We start from the raw sequence: 23,061 nt of genomic DNA, 5'->3' as shown, positions 1-23,061 counted from the left end.
CTTTTCACTTCTCGTTCCCCCTTTTTATTTTCTAACCTGATCCGACTATTTCTCTAAGCCCACTTTCACGCAGTGACCGATATACACATGTCTTACCGTTAAGAAGATAGTATCCGCCGATACTGAGTTGCCAGTAAAAGGGTTTATTACATAGTAAAACAGTATCATATCAAGCACTATAGAGTACCTGAGAGAGGATCTGTGCCAATTCTAAATGTCCCCTCCCGAACAGACTGACCAACAGCATATATATATATGGTTCTTGTTGTTGAAACAGGAGACAGAGCATATGGTTCTTTTTAAAATGATCTCATCTATTTGGACCTAAGAGAAGAAGGGATAAAGTAAGAGGCCCTCTCCCAATGGACCAATTCACATTCCTAGCCCCCCAATTCACATTCCTAGCCCCTGCACACACAGAGCACACAGGGCACTCCTAGACACTACCACCTCAACTTATTGAAAGAGTGTTTTTACCTTCTTCTATCAAAGGTTTCTTTTTAAAATATACTTCATTTTATTGATGTATTTTATTTTTCCAGATCTTTTCTATGTGCTGTGAGTGTGATGGGCCGTGTTTTAGCTCTGCTGTAGCTAACGGAAGGCTAGCAGCTGCATTCTGATCTCCCTTTTCTGCCAGTTGTTTGTGGTGGGAGGTACAGGCTGTGTCAGCTAATGTGGGAGGAGCATATTTTAGGGTGAATACGTGGTTCCCGTGTAATAGGGGTCTTACGGTGGGCCACGAACACGGATGCTATGGAACTGGTGGAACTCCATGAGGACAGCGCGGTGTGTTTGGGGGAGACTCTGAAACGGAGACTCAGTCTGAGATTAAAGAGCTGTAAGTGCTGCTTTAAGCTGGTTTCAGTCCTTATATGTCGGTGTAACTGACTGATGAGGGTCTTTAAATGTCTGTTAGAGCCTCATTGATGGAAACGCTGCTCATCCTGCAGTGATTTAGAGGAGGAGCTGCTGTGACCGGGTTTGGGGAACTTATGTGTTTCTTCACGCTGTGTTTATTAATGTCTACCGTCTGAAATATTCAGATAGTTAATGTAAATATCTTAATTTGTGTGTGTTTGGGTGTCTCAGATGGTGGTTTGTAAATGGGCTGTGTGTCTGAGGAGCAGCAGATGTGGCTTTTCCCTTTCTGTGTATGATATGGAGGTGTTTTTATAAGAATACACGAAGCTTAAAGTGGGTTTATACACTGGCTGCAGCAGTTGATCACGTGATTAAGTGATTATTCTTGTTTGTATTTATGTGTAGGATATGGATTTTAATGTCACTGCTTAGTATTATAATCTTTTTAAAATGTGCATTTATCCTGTAGCAAATGACTCAACCAAACTAGTACTGGTGTCTTTACAATGACATGAACTGCATATATTGACTTTGAGAAGTTCTTTTAGTAAATTGTAAATTATATGAAATTCTCTGTTTTTTAGGACTTTTTATTAATGAGGTGAACTTAAACACAAACACAAATAGACTTTACACTAATGTTAGCTCTTTATACTGAGCTGATGTCAGAGAAATTGTATTATTGGTGGTTTTATTGTCTGTAGCATCAGCCTTTTAAAGAACTGAGTACAAAATCTCAGGTAAACGTGACTCAGACAGCTGCTTTATGTTAGCTGGATAACAGTTTGTTATCAATGGCTTTTAGCTAGTGTGGCTAAATATAAACAAAGTCTGTTGAATTCATCATCAAAAAGAGTCCATTATATGTACAAATGTGGAGAATAAATAGTAGTTTATTATAGAACAGTATAAATGATCTGTGAATATCTGGGTGGGGGGTGCAGGTTAATGGCTGGTAGATTAAGAGCTGGTAAGAGTGTCTATGGTGGGTGTTGGAGGTGGTCTGTTTAGAGGGGTGTAGTGTGAGAGCTGTGAATGTCTGTGGAGGTGCAGATTAGGAAGAGTATAAGATTGTGTATAGCAAGAGTGTAAATAGGGTGTGAGGGGGCAGGTAGTCACATTCATGATGAAGTCATTCTTCCTGCAGATCCTTGTAGTTTTATCAGTAAACAGTACTTCTATACCAATAAATTCAGATTCAGTGGTGTTTTAGGTAAAAAGATGGTTTTTATTCTAATTGTTTAATAGGGTAGGTGCTTTGGTAGCAAACACGCAAAACTGAATAACTCTAAACACAGTATTAAAATAACTATAGGCCTTAGTTAATTTCTGATGTAGTAGGTCTTTGATTAGTGCTGTAAAATGTAGTAGGGGTGTAAATTGAGAGATTCATCATGATACGATCTTACATCGATTCTTTTAATCAACAATAGGATCATTTTTGATACTTGGAAAATTGCCGCGATGCGATTTGGTACAGTACTTGTTTGTTTTGCGACACGATTCGATGTGATTCCACACAATCTGTTATATTTCTATGAGCTCACAAATGCAGACCAAATCTAATTTGACCATTTTATTAAATGTCCAATACAGCAGTCATAAGCAGAAAACAACGTAACAGTGAGTAGATACTGTAAACAAATGCAATTAACATTGTGAAATGCGGTCAGCTAAACAAAGAGTTTTACTGTAAATCTGTACAGCACTAAAGCTACTTTGCTTAGTACTATTGTTTAGTAGTAGTAAATGACGTTAACCAAGGATACCATTGAAAAAAAGACTCAAGTAAGAAAAAAGTGAAATGACCAAACTACTTTCAAAAGAGTGATCAGTATTACGTCTGCCATCTCCTATTTCATTTGCAAGGATATGCGGCCCTATAGTGTAGTAGAAAATGAAAGCCTTCATGAACTTCTGCACACGCTGGAGCCGGAATACAACATTCCCTCTGGACTACACTTCAGTGAAAGCTGCATACCTAAACTGTATCAAGAAGTACAAGATGACATAAAACGCAGAGCGAACCGCAACACAACAGATGGCTGAACGTCGTGTACCATAGAAGCGTACATAACCTTAACCTGTCATTTCATTGATTCTGACTGGCAAATTAAGAATTACGTTCTTCAAACATGCGTTTTGAACGACACACATACAGGAGTAAATATTGGGACAGTGCTGAGAAAAGCATGTGAAGAGGGGAATTCACAAAACAAAAAACTTGCTCTTGTGACTGACAATGTCAGCAACATGTCCATAGCCGGACAGGCAGCAAATCTATCTCCTAGCAACACAGGAAGGCTTGAAATGTGCCGGTGCGGTACAGCTGTTCGGGGCGAGTAAGACGGGTCGTGTCTTTTTTTCATTGCAGCATGGTGGCTACTGCAGTTCTAAAAGAGAAGCAGAAGTTACTTGGACTGCAGACAGGCCATTCAAGCACACTGTCTCCATACAGCCACACTATTTTAACATGTGCATGATGAGGCCAGGCATTGTCTTGCTAATAAAAATCATGGACATCTCAAGATAAAACATTGTTTTGAAGGCAGCATATGTCCCTCTAAAATCCTAATACACTCCTCTGTGTCAGTGGTACCTTCACATAAATGCAAGTGACCCAAACCATGGCCACTGATGCACCTCGTACCATGACAAATCTTGGCTTTTTCACCTTGACGTCCATTTATCTCATAAACAAGCTGAAACATGGACTCATCTGACCACAGGACACATTTACACTGTCTCTCAGACCGTCTGACATGAGCTCGGGCCCAGTGAACTCAGCAGTGTTTCTTCATAGAATTGATGAATGGCTTTCTCCTTGCTTAAAAGTGTTTCAAGTTGCATTTTTTGATCCAGTGGCGTACTGTGTTTAGTGATAACAGTTTTCCAAAGTACTCCTGAGCCCATGTGGCTGTATTTAACACAGCAGCATCACAGTTTCTCATGCAGTGCCATCAAAAGGCTCCAAGGTCACGCATATTCAACAGTCATCTTCACAGACTGAGATTTCTCTGGATTTCACAATTTAATGTAGGGTAGATGGTGAAAGACCCAAATTCTTAGCAATCTTGTTAATGTTCTTTTTGAACTGCTTGATGGTTCTGTCACAAAGTGTGGCACAAAGTGGTGAGCCATGACTCATCTTCACTTGCAACTGCGGAGACTTTTTTGGAAGTTTAGACCCATGACTTAAATAGATGTCCTTGCCTTTCATTTATTAATGCCTTTTCAGTCAATGGAAGTTTATAAGGAGGAAGTATTGATATTTTATATTTTTGTTTTGTTTTGTTTTGTAACAGTCACTAACCTATAGTTTTGAAAGGGTCCATGACTGTGAAGTGTAAACACTCCAAGAGGTTTGACGGAACACAATTTATTATGCACTGAATTGTCTATACATGACTTGGAGTAAGGCCTAATAAGACGAATAAGCTCTGAGAAAAAAAAATACACATGTAGCAAAATTTTTATGTCAGCTCTTTTACCTTGTAAAGCAGAGGATCTTGTTACATTCAGTAAAAAATATATGAAGGATGAAACATATTGAGTTTGGGATCACTTTGTTGACCACAGTATGGAATGCTGGTGGTTTTTGAATAATCACAATCAATTTAGCTAAGTTATTGGTATTATTGGTATTGGTATAGCAACATGACACACTGCTTTTCAACATGACATCAGTGGTTTATATGTGTAGAATATTGAGAGGTTTATATGTAAAGAAAATTGAGTAATTAGGTTATTGGCTTTTCCTCATATGATGGATGTTAATTCTTTCTTTACATTTTCTGCCAGTTGATGGAATTCTTGATTTGTATTAGACTAGTTTTGTTTCATTGCAGATTGAGCTTATATTTCTTTTTTTTTTTCTTACAGAAATTAAAGATGCCCAGTATGAAGTCTTCATCTGCGCTTTTCTACTCAGCTTAAATGCGTTTTTTGTAAACACGGCAGGACATTCCACCAAGAGGAAAGTTAACCTGCTGGTGATACTGGTGATATATATATAATAATATGGCATTTAGAAGACGTTCCAGGACCCTCCACATGAAGACATCTCACAGACAAGCACAGAAACACAGCAAGGAGAGAAATCACTACTGCTTGGAGTGTGGGAAGAGTTTTACTACACCGAGTCATCTCAAAGTACACCAGCACATCCACACAGGAGAGAAACCGTATCACTGCACAGAGTGTGGACAGAGTTTTACTACACCAAGTAATCTCAAAGTACACCAGCGCATCCACACAGGAGAGAAACCGTATCACTGCTCAGAGTGTGGGAAGAGTTTTACTGTACAGAGAGCTCTCAAAACACACCAGTACATCCACACAGGAGAGAAACCGTATCACTGCTCAGAGTGTGGGAAGAGTTTTACTGTACAGAGAGCTCTCAAAACACACCAGCGCATTCACACAGGAGAGAAACCGTATCACTGCTCAGAGTGTGGAAAGACTTTTGCTGTACAGAGTGCTGTCAAAACACACCAGCGCATTCACACAGGAGAGAAACCGTATCACTGCTCAGAGTGTGGAAAGACTTTTACTGTACAGAGTAATCTCAAAACACACCAGCGCATCCACACAGGAGAGAAACCGTATCACTGCTCAGAGTGTGGAAAGACTTTTACTGTACAGAGTAATCTCAAAACACACCAGCGCATTCACACAGGAGAGAAACCTTATCACTGCTCAGAGTGTGGAAAGACTTTTACTGAACAGAGTTCTCTCAAAACACACAAGCGCATTCACACAGGAGAGAAACCTTATCACTGCTCAGAGTGTGGAAAGACTTTTACTGAACAGAGCTCTCTCAAAACACACAAGCGCATTCACACAGGAGAGAAACCGTATCACTGCTCAGCGTGTGGAAAGACTTTTACTGAACAGAGTTCTCTCAAAACACACAAGCGCATTCACACAGGAGAGAAACCGTATCACTGCTCAGAGTGTGGAAAGAGTTTTACTACACAGAGTCATGTCCAAACACATCAGCGCATTCACACAGGAGAGAAACCTTATTACTGCTCAGAGTGTGGGAAGAGTTTTACTACACAGAGTCATGTCCAAACACATCAGCGCATTCACACAGGAGAGAAACCTTATTACTGCTCAGAGTGTGGGAAGAGTTTTACTAAACAAAATCATCTCCAAACACACCAGCGCATTCACACAGGAGAGAAACCTTATTACTGCTCAGAGTGTGGGAAGAGTTTTACTAAACAAAATCATCTCCAAACACACCAGCGCATTCACACCGGAGAGAAACCGTATCACTGCTTGGTGTGTGGGAAGAGTTTTACTGTACAGAGTCATCTCAAAACACACCAGCGCATCCACACAGGAGAGAAACCTTATTACTGCTCAGAGTGTGGCAAGAGTTTTACTAAACAGAGTAATCTTAATGTACATCAGCGCATTCACACCGGAGAGAAACCGTATCACTGCTCAGAGTGTGGGAAGAGTTTTAATCATCAGAGTTGTTTCAAAACACACCAGCGCATCCACACAGGAGTTAAACCGTATCACTGCTCAGAGTGTGGGCAAGAGTTTTAATCAACAGAGTAGTTTCAAAACACACCAGCGCATTCACACAGGAGAGAAACCGTATCACTGCTCAGAGTGTGGGAAGAGTTTTAATCAACAGAGTTGTTTCAAAACACACCAGCGCATCCACACAGGAGAGAAACCATATCACTGCTCAGAGTGTGGGAAGAGTTTTAATCAACAGAGCAGTCTCAAACTACACCAGCGCATTCACACAGGAGAGAAACTGTATCACTGCTTGGTGTGTAGGAAGACTTTTACTGTACAGAGTGCTCTCAAAACACACCAGCGCGTCCACACCGGAGAGAAACCGTATCACTGCACAGAGTGTGGGAAGACTTTTAGTGTACAGAGTTCTCTCAAAACACACCAGCGCATCCACACAGGAGAGAAACCGTATCACTGCTCAGAGTGTGGACAGAGTTTTAATCAAAAGAGTAATCTCAAAATACACCAGCGTGTCCACACAGGAGAGAAACCGTATCACTGCTCAGAGTGTGGGAAGAGTTTCAAACATTTTAATACTGTAAAGACCCACAAGTGCACTAAGGGCAGTTTTGGAAATGGCCAACACATCCCACCATTACCATAGCACATCTCAAGAGTTAAAGTCTGCAGGAAACAGTGGTTTCAGGCCTCATTTCAAGCTGTTTATACTGAAAACCACCTACTGGTGTTTTATACTTATGTAAAATGTAAAGCATAAAATCCTGAACAATAAGCCAAACCTAAAGTTTGTACACCCATTGGTGTTTCAATGAGTTTCATTTGTATTATATGTGGATAACAACCAAGAAGCTTCACATTCAATAATAAGAGGCTTTTACTTTCTAATTTAGCAGATCTAAGCTAGTATAGTATTTCTGATGCAGTGGTCGATGTTTTCACACACATTTGACCGTGAGCTTGGTTCTTTGTATTTCTCTCTCTCTCTCTCTCTCTCTCTCTCTCTCTCTCTCTCTCTCTCTCTCAGCCTGCTATTTCTTTCTTTAATCAGCTTTTTTTCAGCTTTTATGACAAATCTTTCCTTTTGTTTGAATCAAGTCATGATTTGCTTGAAACCTCTCAAATTAATATTAACTCAGAACTACCTCTAAACACAAGAACGCTTTATGATGAAGGATTCAAGAATCATGCCCATGCTGCACTCCAAAGCTGAGAAATTGTTTTTATAAAAGACTCTGTTTCTATCTTGTGTCCACAGTGCCATCCAGTGACTGAATTCAGATCTGAATCTCAGACTTTCAGACGACTTGTATTTTGGTTACATATCAATTATTCTGCACAAAGAGTTTTCTGTGTCATTTGTCATAATTGTTACTCTCAATCAGAAATTGCCATAAGCTTAATGAAGAGCTAGTTATAATGTTGAAATGCATGGTTTTATTTCTTTCTTCTTTATTTTTCTGTCTTTCCATTTTTTAAGTTTACTTACAAGTTTAATTGTTTTCTATTAGTCAGGAGGATGATGCAATTCTGTCCCTCAAAACTACTGTATTTGTTTTCTGCCAACATTAATAGTGTAATCTTAATAATTCATTTTCTTTTTAAAGGTGTATTTGTTAATGTAAGTGAAATGTGTTTGCATAAGAAATGATATAGACTGTAGTAATATGATTGTCAGATTGTCTATCAGAATGGCTTTCCATGTATTATGTTTATGCTGAGTAGATTCAGGACCAAAGCTAAATAATTATGTTCAATGGATTCATGGGGACTAAAAAGCCATGTCTCCTTTATGAATTTCAAATGGCTTATTCATTAACCTCATATGCTAAAACCTATCAAACCCCTGTCTCCACCCCAAAAGGAGTGGCTTGCATACAGTAGCATGTAGGTAACCTCTACATGTAGGCCATGATTCTGCTGCATGAAGTTATTTTAATTGATACAACAGAAAAGACACTTACATAAGCACAAACTTACTGGGGAGGTCACCACTAGCCATACACTTCACCCTCACAATGACCAGCCTGCAACACAAAACGCCCACGCAATAACCTCACTTTCCAACACAGGATAACACAAGTAACACATACACATACCTTTTAACTAACAGACAATGGTGTTTTAACAATGTTTTAACATTCAGCCCCTTTTTTGGATGGCCCTTGCCTCCCATGATCCTCTGGACTTCATGAGCTTCAAAGGGCCAGCAAAGGGTCGCTACAATATTTTAGTAAACTGAATTAGAGTATCCCTCAGATAAATTTAATGTATCTGATTCCTGTATGTATATCAGAGAAAATCCACCATTTAATGCATGTTTACCTTGTAATGCATTATGTACTAGTTCATGAATAAATAAACCCTTTATTGAAGCTATCCTTTGTGTATGTGATGTCTATTTCAATCTGTGGTAAATCTTTCCAACACTAGATAAGCTTTATCCTGCTTTAGCTTATGAGCAGGGACGTCTCTAGATTTTTAGAGCTAAGCTTTCCCAAACATGCTCCTTCTTAGTAATGGCCTTAAAATTTCTGTTCATCATGAACTTTTAGGGTAGCCTATCAAACAAAGATATTAAAGTCATGCCATGCTATCTACTCTCTTAGATAAACAGCAGCTTAGAGGTCTACACTCCCACAGATTCCTGCTGTTCCCCCTGATATAATGGGGGAAGCCCACCTCACCACCCAACAGGTCCCTGCTCATCTGCAGCTGGAGTGCGACGAGCTGAAAAAGGCTGTCCTTCAGTTGTTTCAGTTGACTCCCAAACAACACATACAGTAGTTCTGCTTGCTGATGCTGCAGGAGTTCTATGGGCCCTTTGCATTTGCACAGCAGCTCTGTGACTTCTGCAGGTGATGGCTTCTGTCTGACGAATGTGACTCTGAGAAAGTCCTTGACTTTGTGGTAATGGAGCAATTATTTGCTTTCTGCCATAGGTGACAGCAGCATGGTTCCAGTGCCACCAGCAAGAGTTACTGGAAGAAGTCACCAAGCTGGTGGAGGCACATATGGCAGCAGACCCTGGGCCAGGAGCCCTTAGCCCGCAGCCCCTCTCTGTCTCTTCCCCTTCCTGCACCATGCTTTGGCCTCTAAACCCCTTTCTTGCACTCGAGTCCAATGTAACCGTCCCGATTCTCCCCCTCCTATCTCTCTCAGACTCCTCCCAGCTATTCTCAACATTAACCTTCTGTATCTACACAGGTGGGACTGGCTAAGCCCACAAGAACTGGGGTGAAGCCTGGGCAGGTGTGTTGGCACTGCTGGGAGCCCATGCACTTCCAGGACCACTTTGAGGTCGGGACACTGATCCAGGTTCCCGCATCACCACACCACTTGCCCGATTGAATAGAGATGCACCATATACCAGAGTATTCAAGGGGGTGCACCTTGGTTGATTCCAGCTAAAATTAAAGCACAGTTCACCAATACTTGATTCAAGATATGAAATTAGAGAAGGCTTATCGTGTGAACATTCAGTGAGGGACATTCACTGGGACATTAATGATTATCCACTTGTGCCATTAACTGTTGATTTTAGGAGTGAAACACATTGTGTTAAGGTGGCAGTTGATCCTCACCTTTCCTGTCGTCTAATCTTGGGCATCAATTGGCCTCAATTTAAGGGGTTAGTGAGAGAACTGTTAGAAAACTGTCCTGCAATAAGAAAAGGTGTGGGACATTCATGACTCTACAGACAGGCATGCAAGCAAATATTAGACATTAGTCTCTAAAAAAAAGCTGATGATGTTACTTGAAGAGGATCGCTTCTACAACAGGATAATGATCCTAAACACACCACAAAATCTACAATGGACTACAGCAAGAGGCTCAAACTGAAGGTTTGCCATGGCCCTCAAAGCCCTCTGACCTGAATATCATCCAGAATCTGTGGATTGACATTAAAAGAGCATTGCACGACAGCCCAAGAATCTCACAGAAAGTTCATTGCATTTAAATAGCTGAAAGACTTCTAAATATTACAACAGACATCTAAAAGGGGGCGTTAAGTGATGACCAGACAGCGCACCCAAACTTTTGTTTCAGGCACTTTTTGTTCTATTGAACCTGAAAATTAGCTGTTCACAGTAACAGAAATCTTGACCAAACTATTGCATGCCAGTGTATATGGACTTTAATTCCATATATCTTTGTACACAGATTCACAGCTTGAGATTTTCAGATACAGGAACTGAGCAGAGAATTAGGTATCGCTTTAATAAAGGCCTAAAGCTGTAGATGTATCTAGTCAGGTCCGTAAGTATATAGATAGCGATGGTTTTTGTAATTTTGCCTCTGTACACCACCACAATGGCAATAAAGCAATCAAGATTTGATTGAAGTTTAGACTTTTGTCTTAAATTTGTTTTAACAGAATCATTGCATCAACGTTTTATTAATTATGTGACACACTGTAGTTGTTTTCACATTTTTGTTATTTTTTATATATGTAAATGTACATGTGTTTTATTTGACATGACATTTTCTTTATGTTAATGTATGGGTAAGAATAACCCCTGCCATTAGGGGGTGCTGTAGCAGTGGCAGACGCCAGTTTGTGGCTTTGAGCAGTTCGGGGAAAACCTCTCAAATGCAATTGGGAGCTTGAACAGAAAGCCACTGCCTCACTGTCTCCTTTCTTTATATGTCCTGTCTCAGGTAGGGAAATGAAATAAGTTCACAAAAGCACTATATTTTGAGTTAGAAGGGACCTATAATAGGAAGAGGTTATTTGATGGTGAGAAACATTGAGTATGTGTAAATAATAGTACAATTTTGTGAAGTATGTGCCATCCAAAAACTGTGAAATGGCGGACGCTCATTGCCTGGTTGTTCTTTTACCAAGTTTCAAAACATTTCAGCTTATAATAGTTTATGGTGGTTCTGTGTGCTTTCGGAGAGAGTAAGTGGATAAATTGGTACTGCTAAAAGACTAATAACTATAATCTCTAATAAGTCTGTCCTGTTTGCCCTTATAAACAAGCTGTAGGCACTGCTAACTTTAGCCTGTTACTCCTCATAAGCAAGCTGGAGCTCCGCTGGCCTTAACCTCCGCTAGCTTTAGCCTGTTACTCCTCATAAACAAGCTTGAGCTCCGCTGGCCTTAACCTCCGCCAGCTTTAGCCTGTTACTCCTCATGAACAAGCTGGAGCTCCGCTGGCCTTAACCTCCGCCAGCTTTAGCCTGTTACTCCTTATGAACAAGCTGGAGCTCCGCTGGCCTTAACCTCCGCCAGCTTTAGCCTGTTACTCGTAAACAAGCTGGAGCTCCGCTGACCTTAACCTCCGCTAGCTTTAGCCTGTTACTCCTCATAAACAAGCTGGAGCTCCGCTGGCCTGTTAGCTTGTATGGACAAACCATAGACCCCGCTAGCCTTAACCTCCGCTAGCTTTAGCCTGACGGCCCTTATAAGCAAGTTATCGCCTCCACCAGCTTTAATCTCCGTCAGCTTTAGCCAGTTGGCTGTTATAATTAAGCCATGGCCTCTGCTGCCATTAGCCTGTTGGCTTCTGTAGACAAGCTTTGAGCCTCCGCTAGCATTTAGCCATTTTGCCTTGTTCAGTGAGCCTCAGTAAGTTACTGTTAGCATTGACTGACTGACCTGCAGCTTTAAACCAGTTTACACTGGCAGTTTGCCTTCATTGATGTAATACTCACCTGATTATGAAAAGAAAAGAAGTCATTTTAGTAATTGTGATGATGTTTACTTTGTTTTACATTTAAATTAGCTTGGGTTCAGTATTTTGGTCAAGTCCAATGAATGAAGTGCAGTCACAGCAGAAAAGAGCTAATACAATGGGAATAGTATTGTGAACAGAATGCTGAACAGAGCTTAAGGACGCACAATGGGTTGAGTGTTTATGTGAAGTATTGAGAAAGTCTATTTATTAGAATTATAAAGCTAAAGTGGTAAGAAATATATATATATAGTCATATTTGTGACTACATGTATATTAGACATGTCTAATTGTACTTCTATGTGAAGGACTGAAATAAGCTTCTATTGAGTGTTCATACATGAATATTTCTCTATATACTTTTATATGAAGAGCTAAACTGAAATTGCACAAAGGACAAATGAAAGACCAAAGTAAGAAGGTAAGAATAACCCCTGCCATTAGGGGGTGCTGTAGCAGTGGCAGACGCCAGTTTGTGGCTTTGAGCAGTTCGGGGAAAACCTCTCAAATGCAATTGGGAGCTTGAACAGAAAGCCACTGCCTCACCATCTCCTTTCTTTATATATCCTGTCTCAGGTAGGGAAATGAAATAAGTTCACAAAAGCACTATATTTTGAGTTAGAAGGGACCTATAATAGGAAGAGGTTATTTGATGGTGAGAAACATTGAGTATGTGTAAATTATAGTACAATTTTGTGAAGTACGTGCCATCCAAAAACTGTGAAATGGCGGACGCTCATTGCCTGGTTGTTCTTTTACCAAGTTTTAAAACATTTCAGCTTATAATAGTTTATGGTGGTTCCGTGTGCTTTTGGAGAGAGTAAGTGGATAAATTGGTACTGCTTAAGGGACTGTGAAGTTCATATCACTAACGCTAAAAGGAATAATAGCTATAATCTCTAATAAGTCTGTCCTGTTTGCCCTTATAAACAAGCTGTAGGCACTGCTAACTTTAGCCTGTTACTCCTCATAAACAAGCTGGAGCTCCGCTGGCCTTAACCTCTGCCAGCTTTAGCCTGTTACTCCTCATAAACAAGCTGGAGCTCCGCTGGCCTTAACCTCCGCTATCTTTAGCCTGTTACTCCTCATGAACAAGCTGGAGCTCCGCTGGCCTTAACCTCCGCCAGCTTTAGCCTGTTACTCCTCATGAACAAGCTGGAGCTCCGCTGGCCTTAACCTCCGCCAGCTTTAGCCTGTTACTCCTCATAAACAAGCTGGAGCTCCGCTGGCCTTAACCTCCGCTCATTTTGGCCTGTTAGCTTGTATGGACAAACCATAGACCCCGCTAGCCTTAACCTCCGCTAGCTTTCAGCCTGACGGCCCTTATAAGCAAGTTATCGCCTCCACCAGCTTTAATCCGTCAGCTTTAGCCAGTTGGCTGTTATAAGTAAGCCATGGCCTCTGCTGCCATTAGCCTGTTGGCTTCTGTAGACAAGCTTTGAGCCTCCGCTAGCATTTAGCCATTTTGCCTTGTTCAGTGAGCCTCAGTAAGTTACTGTTAGCAAGTGCAGTCACAGCAGAAAAGAGCTAATACAATGGGAATAGTATTGTGAACAGAATGCTGAACAGAGCTTAAGGACGCACAATGGGTTGAGTGTTTATGTGAAGTATTGAGAAAGTCTATTTATTAGAATTATAAAGCTAAGTATTAGAATTATAAAGCTAAAGTGGTAAGAAATATATATATATATATAGTCATATTTGTGACTACATGTATATTAGACATGTCTAACTGTACTTCTATGTGAAGGACTGAAATAAGCTTCTATTGAGTGTTCATACATGAATATTTCTCTATATACTTTTATATGAAGAGCTAAACTGAAATTGCACAAAGGACAAATGAAAGACCAAAGCCTTAGTTAAAGATTATTCAATAAAAAGAAAAAAATGCAATTGGGAGCTTGAACAGAAAGCCACTGCCTCACTGTCTCCTTTCTTTATATATCCTGTCTCAGGAAAACATAACTGTTGCCCCGCCTCACACACTCTGGGGCGTGTAACAATTACAGCCATTTTTATATAGTCCTCTATTTTCACAGGCTGACAAGTAATTGGACAAATTAACATTATTAAACATACATGGATTATTTTTAATATCTGAATGCAGTCAATTACTGCCTGAAGTCTGCAACCCATGGACATCACTTAATGCTGCGTGGGTCTTTCTGCCTGAAGTTTTGTCTTCAGTAACTGAAAAGCCTGCTCAACTGGGTTGAGGTCAGCTGACTGAACATTCAATTTCTTTGCTCCTGGATTGTTTTTCTTGGTATGTTTTAGGTTAATTTTAGGTTAATTAAGTATTGATTGTAATGTATTGTACAGCACTTCGTACTGTATTGCACTGCTCTGTGTTTAACTCTGTTCCTTTTTCTCTAGGTGTCAATAATGACTTTCTGATTCTAGCAGTGTCTGAGCTCAGGACTGGCTTTCTCTCTAACTTGTTGGTAACGCAGCGAAGATACTTTCTCTGGATAGACAAAGCACTTTTTGTAAGTCGCTCTGGATAAGAGCGTCTGCTCAATGATGTAAATATAAATGTACTTCTGTTAGCAGTCACATCATCAGTAAACACCAGTGATCCAGTTCCCCTGACAGTCATACATGCCAATGCCATAACACTACCTCCACCATGTTTTACAGATGATGTCCTGTGCTTTGGATCAGGAGCCCTTCCTTTCTTTCTCCATGCTCTTCTTTTCTCATTATTTGCCAATTGTTTCATCTGTCCAACAAACCTTGTTCCAGAGCTGCACAGGCCCTTTTGTAGGTTTTCTAGCCAGTTAAGTCTAATCTGGCCTCTCTATTCTTGAGGGCCAGTGGTTTGCATCTTGAGGTAAAGCCTCATGAAGGTGTCTTTTGAATGTAGACTTTGACAATAATAATGCCACCATCCTCTAAAATGTCCTTGACCTTGAGTTTTGATGAGTTTTTGTTCACCAACATAATTTACTTATCTAAGTTAGAAAATCCTAAACTACTTGACTGAAGTTGACAATCAATTGTCATGCGTATTAGCAAACAATCAATGACTTTACTGAAATGTAAACGTTGAAAATGTAAATGTAAGTTAGCCACACAGCTAGCATGACAACAAAGTTTTAAAAAAGTCAAGACAAAACTAAAGTGTGATAAACTGGATTTAACAAGTAAAAGACATTAACATACTGCCATTAACTTATGACCATGAGGCACATATTAAAGCAATACTTATTTCTGCTTATTGACAAATCATACTAAGAAACCTCTGTATCACAATGAATCAAATTTTACACGTTGTGTATCTTCAAATGCCTAGTAAAGAATTACAGACAGATACAAATGTGAAATCTAATACAAACTGATCATGGTCAGTTTGAATGATAACAGCACAAATAATCACAGTCAGGAGATTATGTAATAATTGTGAGAGATCAGCCCTAATCAAGAACTCTCTGACCATTTAAAAGGCATTCCAAAAAATCCAAAAAAGACATTCCTACATATCCCTAAATTCCTAAATTTTAATACTGAAGTGTTCACAGTTATTCAGTTTTGCATGTTTTCTACTAAAACTCCCACCCCATGCTGTTGCCCTATTAACTATTTAAAAACAAATTACCTTAAACAAAAATGATTTTGTATTTAATTGTACAGAAGTACTGTTAACTGTTTAGGCGACAAAGATCTGCAGGAAGAATGACTTCATTATGAATATGACTACCTGCCCCATCAAGCCCTATTCACACTCACACTGTCTGGAGAGAGAGTGAAAGATCAAGGACCTGGAGGGTGAACACTATACACAATCTTATACTCTCCCTAATCAGACATTCACAGCTCTCACACTACACCCCCCTTGAAAAGACCACCTCAGACACCCACCATAGACATTTCTACCAACTCCACCACCATTAACCTGCACCTGCTGATGACACTCAACTAATGCTTTCTTTCTCACCCTCTGAAACACAGGTTTCCAGTCACATCTCAACATGTCTGACTGTCATCTCTTCATGGATGGCAGCTCAGTACCGGAAGCTCTATCCTAGCAAGACTGAGCTGCTTTTCATCCCTGCAACTACAGGTCCTCATCATGATCTGCCATCTCATTTGAGAACTCTCTTATTATTCCGCCTGAAGAGGCAAGAGGTCTTGGTGTGATTCTAGATGGTCATTTATCATTCTCAGCTCATATCGTGAACCTGACTTGGTCATGCAGGTTTCTCCTGTACGACATCCGGAGGATCCAACCTTTTCTCATTCCAGAGGTCACCCAAGTACTAGTGCAGTCTCTTGTTGTCTCAAGGCTTGACTACTGCAACTCGCTCTTGGCTGGTTGTCCTATGCAGGCCATCAAGCCTCTGCAATTCCAGAATCCAGAATGCAGCAGCACTGCTCGTCTTCAATCTCCCAAAGTTCAGCCACGTCACCCCACTGCTGCGCTCCCTTCACTGGCTTCCTGTAGCTGCCTGCATCAGAATTAAAGCCCTAATGCTTGCCTACAAAGCCAAAAATAGACCAGCCCTCTCCCTCCCTGATGACAATGGTCAAAACTTGAACTGTACCACGAGCCCTTCAAACTTGGAGTACAACTCAGCTTGACCGGTGTAGTGTAGGGGGTAGCACCTCTGCCTTCTACACTGTAGACTGGGGTTCAAACCCCACCTTGGTAAACTCCCTACACTATACCAATAAGAGTCCTTGGGCAAGACTCCCAACACTACCTTTTTCTACCTGTGTAAAATGATCCAATTGTAAGACGCTCTGGATAAGAGTGTCTGCCAAATGCCGTAAATGTAAAATGACCCGCCATCCTCATCAAGACTTTTCTGTGTACTGGAATCCAGGTGGTGGAACGAACTCCCGCTGGCTGTCCGTACAGCAGAGTCTCTCGCGGTCTTCAAACACAGACTGAAGACACATCTCTTTATACAACACTTAAATGAATACTGAGTTAAGTAACTAATTGTAATGTATTGCTCTGTGCTGTGTTTAATTCTGTTCCTCTTTCTCTCGGTATCAACAAGATAGCAAAGATACTTTCTCTAGGTAGACGAAGCACTTTTTGGTTAAGAGCGTCTGCTAAATGCTGCATATATAAATGCAAATTGTTCATGGATAAACTATTATTTATTCTCCACATTTATATATATAATGGACTCTTTGATACTTGATGATGACTTTCTCCATATATAGCTGCACTAGCTAGAAGCCATTGCTAACAGCAACTGTTATCCCAAACTGTCTGGTTATCCGGCTAATATAAAGCAGCTGTCTGAATCACATTTACCAGAGTTTTTTGTACGCATGTCTTTAAAAGACTGATGCTACAGACAATAAACCACCATCAATGTACTGTTTCTGACATCAGCTCTGTATAAACATCTAAAATTAGGGTAAAGTGTATTTGTGTTTGAGTTCACCTCATTAATTAAAGGTTCCAAAATACAGTGAATTTCACACAATTCACAATTGACTGAAAGAACACCTGAAAGTAAATGTATATAATTAATGGCATTATAAAAACACCATGGATCTGTAATGTAGAGAATCAGGTTCAACCTTAAAAAGACCCATTACAACCAGAACATATTACTAGTTTGGTTGAGTCATTTGCTACAGGCTAAACACTAATTTCAGTGACATAATATCCATATCCTACAAATAAATACAAACAAGAATGTGATAAAGTGCGTGCCTCAACCTGGCAGTATGCTGTGGCAGGGGACACACCTTATGGGTAGCGTCGGGCAAGTGGTCCAAGTAACTGGAATAAAATACAACTGTTCCAAGAGTTCTTCTCCCCGTCACCTTTATTTACACACCAACACTCAGGCTTATATACATATTTACACACGCACACATCACAAACGAAAACAAAACGAAAATAGTCTCTACAACTATATAAGGGACCAATAACTGCAAAGTCATACAGATCTATACTCGTCACTTTCAAACCTCCACCAAGTTGAAAGAAGGGATCGTACCCTCCAGTAATGCTTCTTATATTTGGGGTGCTTCTCCCCTAGAATATACCATTACTGGCCCGGGTTAAAACAAGTGCTTAATCTATTTAAATATATTTACATTCAACAGTAAATAATTCATGTTCTTCACTTATTGAACAGATTTACATTCACGACATCATTAATATGCATTCACAATACATTGTATACTTCTTAAACAGTTTTACCCTTCTTGCAGGTTTTGTCCTTCCCTCCTCTTCTACAGAGGATGGACTCACCCAGGTGAGCAAATCACAGGTGAACCCGTTCAGTTCTCTTTGGTCCACAAAGCAAGGATGACCAGTCTTCTAACAAGTACAGGTAAGTGTTAACAACCAGTCTTTATAATGTGATGTGTAAAGGTGTACTTTACATCATCACAAAGAATAATCACTTAATCACATGATCAACTGCTGCAGCCAGTGTATAAACCCACTTTAAGCTTTGTGTATTCTTATAAAAACACCTCCATATCATACACAGAAAGGGAAAAGTCACATCTGCTGCTCCTCAGACACACAGCCCATTTACAAACCACCATCTGAGACACCCAAACACACACAAATTAAGATGTTTACATTAAATATCTGAATATTTCAGATGGTAGACATTAATAAACACAGCGTGAAGAAACACATAAGTTCCCCAAACCCGGTCACAGCAGCTCCTCCTCTAAATCACTGCAGGATGAGCAGTGTTTCCATCAATGAGGCTCTAACAGACATTTAAAGACCCTCATCAGTCAGTTACACCGACATATAAGGACTGAAACCAGCTTAAAGCAGCACTTACAGCTCTTTAATCTCAGACTGATTCTCCGTTTCAGAGTTTCAGTAAAAATGACTTTTTTAGCATGTTGTCTAGCTAGTTAGCAAGTAAAGGAGCCAGCAAACAGAGTAGTATTGAAGAATCAGTGCTGAAGGACTGAAACTGAGAGGAATAAAAAATGGCTAATTTTTTATATTAACAAAGTGTCATTTTAAACACTGTTTACATTTTTATTGTAAAGTGCTTCCAGAGCTGAAAAGGACAATGTGCAGCCTTTCAGTCTGATTAAAAAACAAGTGACGTAAAAACAGGCTGATTAGAGGTTTAGCTTCATGGGTATTTCATGTTTTATCAAACGTATGTAATATCCAGGGTTCTTGCCTCCAAGTCAGATACAGGAAGTCTTTTCCAGGCTGATGTAGCTGCACTTTCCTCAAAGGCTAACAAAATGTTTTTTTCTCAAACACAGTTAGATGCGCTGATATTTTCATTTTGAAGCTGCTCTGGCTTTTTTGGTGGTCTTTAGGGATGATACTAAACTGTTAAGGTCTACCAGACATATGAGAAAGAAGCTGGCTTGTTTCAGAGAGGATTTTGTGCTTTTGGACTCATCCCCCCATCAAGCAGACAGCAGAGACTCAAGCTCCAATCACCAGTGGAAATTCTGCCCATCTCACCAAACTTTATCAGTTATATTCCCTCCTTTACAGTTACAGTGAAGCTGTGGTAATTTTTGTAAATGTGATGGGTTTGTGAGGTTGGGGGGAGCAAAGTGGCTGATGCAGGACATAAGCAGGAGCTGAACCCCTTTTCACCACATTCTCTTAGATATGCTCACCATCTTGGTGTCCATCATTTGATCTTTGTTCGTACAGATCGGTGTGAATCTGACCAAGGCTGCAGATCAGTAAGCAGTCTAGACCTCCTCCTCCGCACTCAGACAGCACTGCTGGAGGAACAGAAACCAGAGCTGAACTGCTGAAGGTAAGAAGCTGTTCCACACTATAACACTCACGGTTCTTCATTCACTCTGAGACTAACAGCTGGAGACACATCTGAGTTCTGAAAGCAGATCTGATGGGTTTAAACAGATCAGACTGACAGAAGCAGCTGCACTCAAACCAGAGCTGAGTGATGTGAGCTGCAGCTGGACAGTATGTATGGCTGATATTATTTTTCTAGTTGGATTTGACAAACACAGAGAAGTTTGTTTCCGATAAATTCATGGTTTTTATACCGTTATATTTACTTGGAAAATACATCAGTGAATTTATTATGGAAATTACGCTCTAATCTAGTGGATTAAAATGCCGTTTTTTTGCTTTCCAGCTAACTTTTGGAGCAAGCATCATGCTTCTGTTTTTTCGTTTGCTAATGTTATCAAGTCAACACCTTCATTTTCAAACAAACAGTAGAGTCCTTCATGTGCAGGACTGTCTGCTCTATTGTCAGTTTGAACACATAAGGCAGATCTTATTTGTCATTTACTTAAAAAAATGTACAAAAGAGGTCCCGACATATTTAACATGTAGTTGTAATTAATGCAGAAATAGTGACTGCTATGTTGATATTATGCTAGATGGGAATAACTATTGTACAAAGGTGGTGAGAAAACTGCAGTTTGATCTAGAACAATAAGCAGTGCTTCCTGAGTGCTGTGAATGTCTGGATGGGGGTGCAGATTAATGGCTGGTAGACAAGGGCTGGTAGGACTGTCTATGGTGGGTGATTGAGGGGGTGTAATGTGAGAGCCGTTCAGGAGCTTGATGGTCTAGTTCAGATTTTAACCCCAGTCCTGGAGACCACACTCACTGCATATTTTAGTGCTTTCCCTCCTCTGACACTCACAGTCCAGCATTTAATCAGTTATTATGAGTTGGATTATGAGTGCTAGATCAGAGAAAGTATAGGAATGTATATAGTGTGGCTCTCCAGGACTGGAACTGGGAACCTTCTATCTCAGTGAACCTGAAAACTGGTGGTCCTTGATCTTTCACTCTCTCTCAAGGCAGTGTGAGTGTGTATAGGGCGTGATGGGGTGAGTAGATCATTCTTCCTGCAGATCTTACAATATGTCTTAACAATATGCCTTAGTTAATTGCAGATGTAGTGGATCCTTGATTAGGGGTGTAATATGTTGGAATGTCTTTTTAGCTTTCGTGAACTTCTGCACACGCTGGAGCCGGAATACAACATTCCCTCTGGACAACACTTCAGTGAAAGCTGCATACCTAAACTGTATCAAGAAGTACAAGATGACATAAAATGCAGGGCGAACCGCAACACAACAGATGGCTGAACATTGTGCACAATAGAAGCGTACATAACCATAACCATAGTCATTTCACTGACTCTGACTGGCAAATTAAGAATTACGTTCTTCAAACAGCGTTTTGAACGACACACATACAGGAGTAAATATTGGGGCAGTGCTGAGAAAAGCATGTGAAGAGGGGAACTTACAAGACAAAAAAACCTGCTCTTGTGACCGACAATGTCAGCAACATGTCCGTAGCCGGACAAGCGGCAAATCTGTCTCCTAGCAACACAGAAAGGCTTGAAATGTGCCGGTGCGGAACAGTTGTTCGGGGCGAGTAAGACGGGACGTGTCTTTTTTTTAGACTAGGATTTTAGACTAGTTTTTTTCCATTACAGATTGAGCTTATATTTCTTTTTTTTTTCTTACAGAAATTAAAGATGCCCAGTGTGATGTCTTCTCCTGCATTTTCCTACTTAGCTTAAATGTGTTTCTGTAAACACGGCAGGACATTCCACCAAGAGGAAAGTTAAGCTGCTGAAACTGGTGATATATATAATAATATGGCATCCAGATGACGTTCCGGGACTCAGGGGGCATCATCTGGTACCCTCCACATGAACACATCTAGGAGACAAGCACTGAAACACAGCAAGGAGAAAAATCACTACTGCTTGGAGTGTGGAAAGAGTTTTACTGCACAGAGTGCTCTCAAAACACACCAGCGCATTCACACAGGAGAGAAACCGTATCACTGCTCAGAGTGTGGGAAGACTTTTACTCTACAGAGTCATCTCAAAATACACCAGCGCATTCACACAGGAGTTAAACCACATTACTGCTCGGAGTGTGGGAAGACTTTTACACTACAGAGTCATCTCAAAATACACCAGCGTATTCACACAGGTGAGAAACCGTATCACTGCTCAGAGTGTGGACAGAGTTTTACTGGACAGAGTGCTCTCAAAATACACCAGCGCACTCACACAGGAGAGAAGCCGTATCACTGCACAGAGTGTGGGAAGAGTTTTAATCAACGGAATCATCTCAAAACACACCAGCGCATTCACACCGGAGAGAAACCATATCACTGCACAGAGTGTGGACAGAGTTTTAATCAACAGAGTCATCTCAAAATACACCGGCTCATCCACACTGGAGAGAAACCGTATCACTGCACAGAGTGTCGACAGAGTTTTAATCAACAGAGTAGTCTCAAAAGGATTTGGAGGATCGCTCTTATCAGGTAACATGGAGAGGGTCCACATCCTCTCCATGCAGGCTCTCCACTGGTGTCCCATAAGGCTCGGTGCTCGGTCCTCTTCTCTTTTCTTTTTACACTAGCTCTCTTGGCAATGTAATATCATCTCATGGCTTCTCTTATCACTGTTATGCTGATGACACTCAACTAATGCTTTCTTTCTCACCCTCTGACACACAGGTTTCCAGTCGGATCTCGGCATGTCTGTCTGACATCTCTTCATGGATGGCAGCTCACCACCTGAAGCTCGATCCTAGCAAGACTGAGCTACTATACATCCCTGCAACTACAGGTCCTCATCAAGATCTAGCCATCTCATTCGAGAACTCTCTGATTGTCCCGTCAGCAGAGGCAAGAAGTCTTGGTGTGGTTTTGGATGGCCAGTTATCGTTCTCGACTAACTTTGTGAACCTAACTCGGTCATGCAGATTTCTGCTGTTCAACATCCGGAGGATCCGACCCTTTCTCTCGAGAGAGGCCACCCAGGTGCTAGTGCAGTCTTTTGTCATCTCAAGGCTTGACTACTGCAACTCGCTCTTGGCTGGTCTTCCAATGCAGGCCATCAGGCCTCTGCAACTCATCCAGAATGCAGCAGCAAGACTCATCTTCAATCTCCCAAAGTTCAGCCACGTCACCCCACTGCTGCGCTCCCTTCACAAGCTTCCTGTAGCTGCCTGCATCAGATTTAAAACCCTTGTGCTTGCTTACAATGCCAAAAATGGACCAGCCCCTCCCTACTTGATG

General features: G+C 40.8%; 1 protein-coding gene and 1 pseudogene across 1 annotated transcript in view; both read left to right on the top strand.

The window, feature by feature from the left end:
• The first annotated feature begins 731 nt into the window (after window positions 1-731).
• Window positions 732-8,742, top strand: LOC118817007 (annotated as a pseudogene).
• The window catches only part of LOC118817135 (zinc finger protein 850-like), a 267,264-nt gene continuing 244,966 nt past the window's right edge, over window positions 764-23,061 (top strand). The window contains 1 exon segment of the mRNA XM_036583844.1: window positions 764-841. The gene's annotated coding sequence lies outside the window, so the exon portion shown is untranslated.

The sequence above is a fragment of the Colossoma macropomum genome, unplaced genomic scaffold (assembly GCF_904425465.1).
Source record: "Colossoma macropomum unplaced genomic scaffold, Colossoma_macropomum, whole genome shotgun sequence".
NCBI classification, from domain to species: domain Eukaryota; kingdom Metazoa; phylum Chordata; class Actinopteri; order Characiformes; family Serrasalmidae; genus Colossoma; species Colossoma macropomum.
This window is presented reverse-complemented; position numbering and strand designations above follow the sequence as displayed.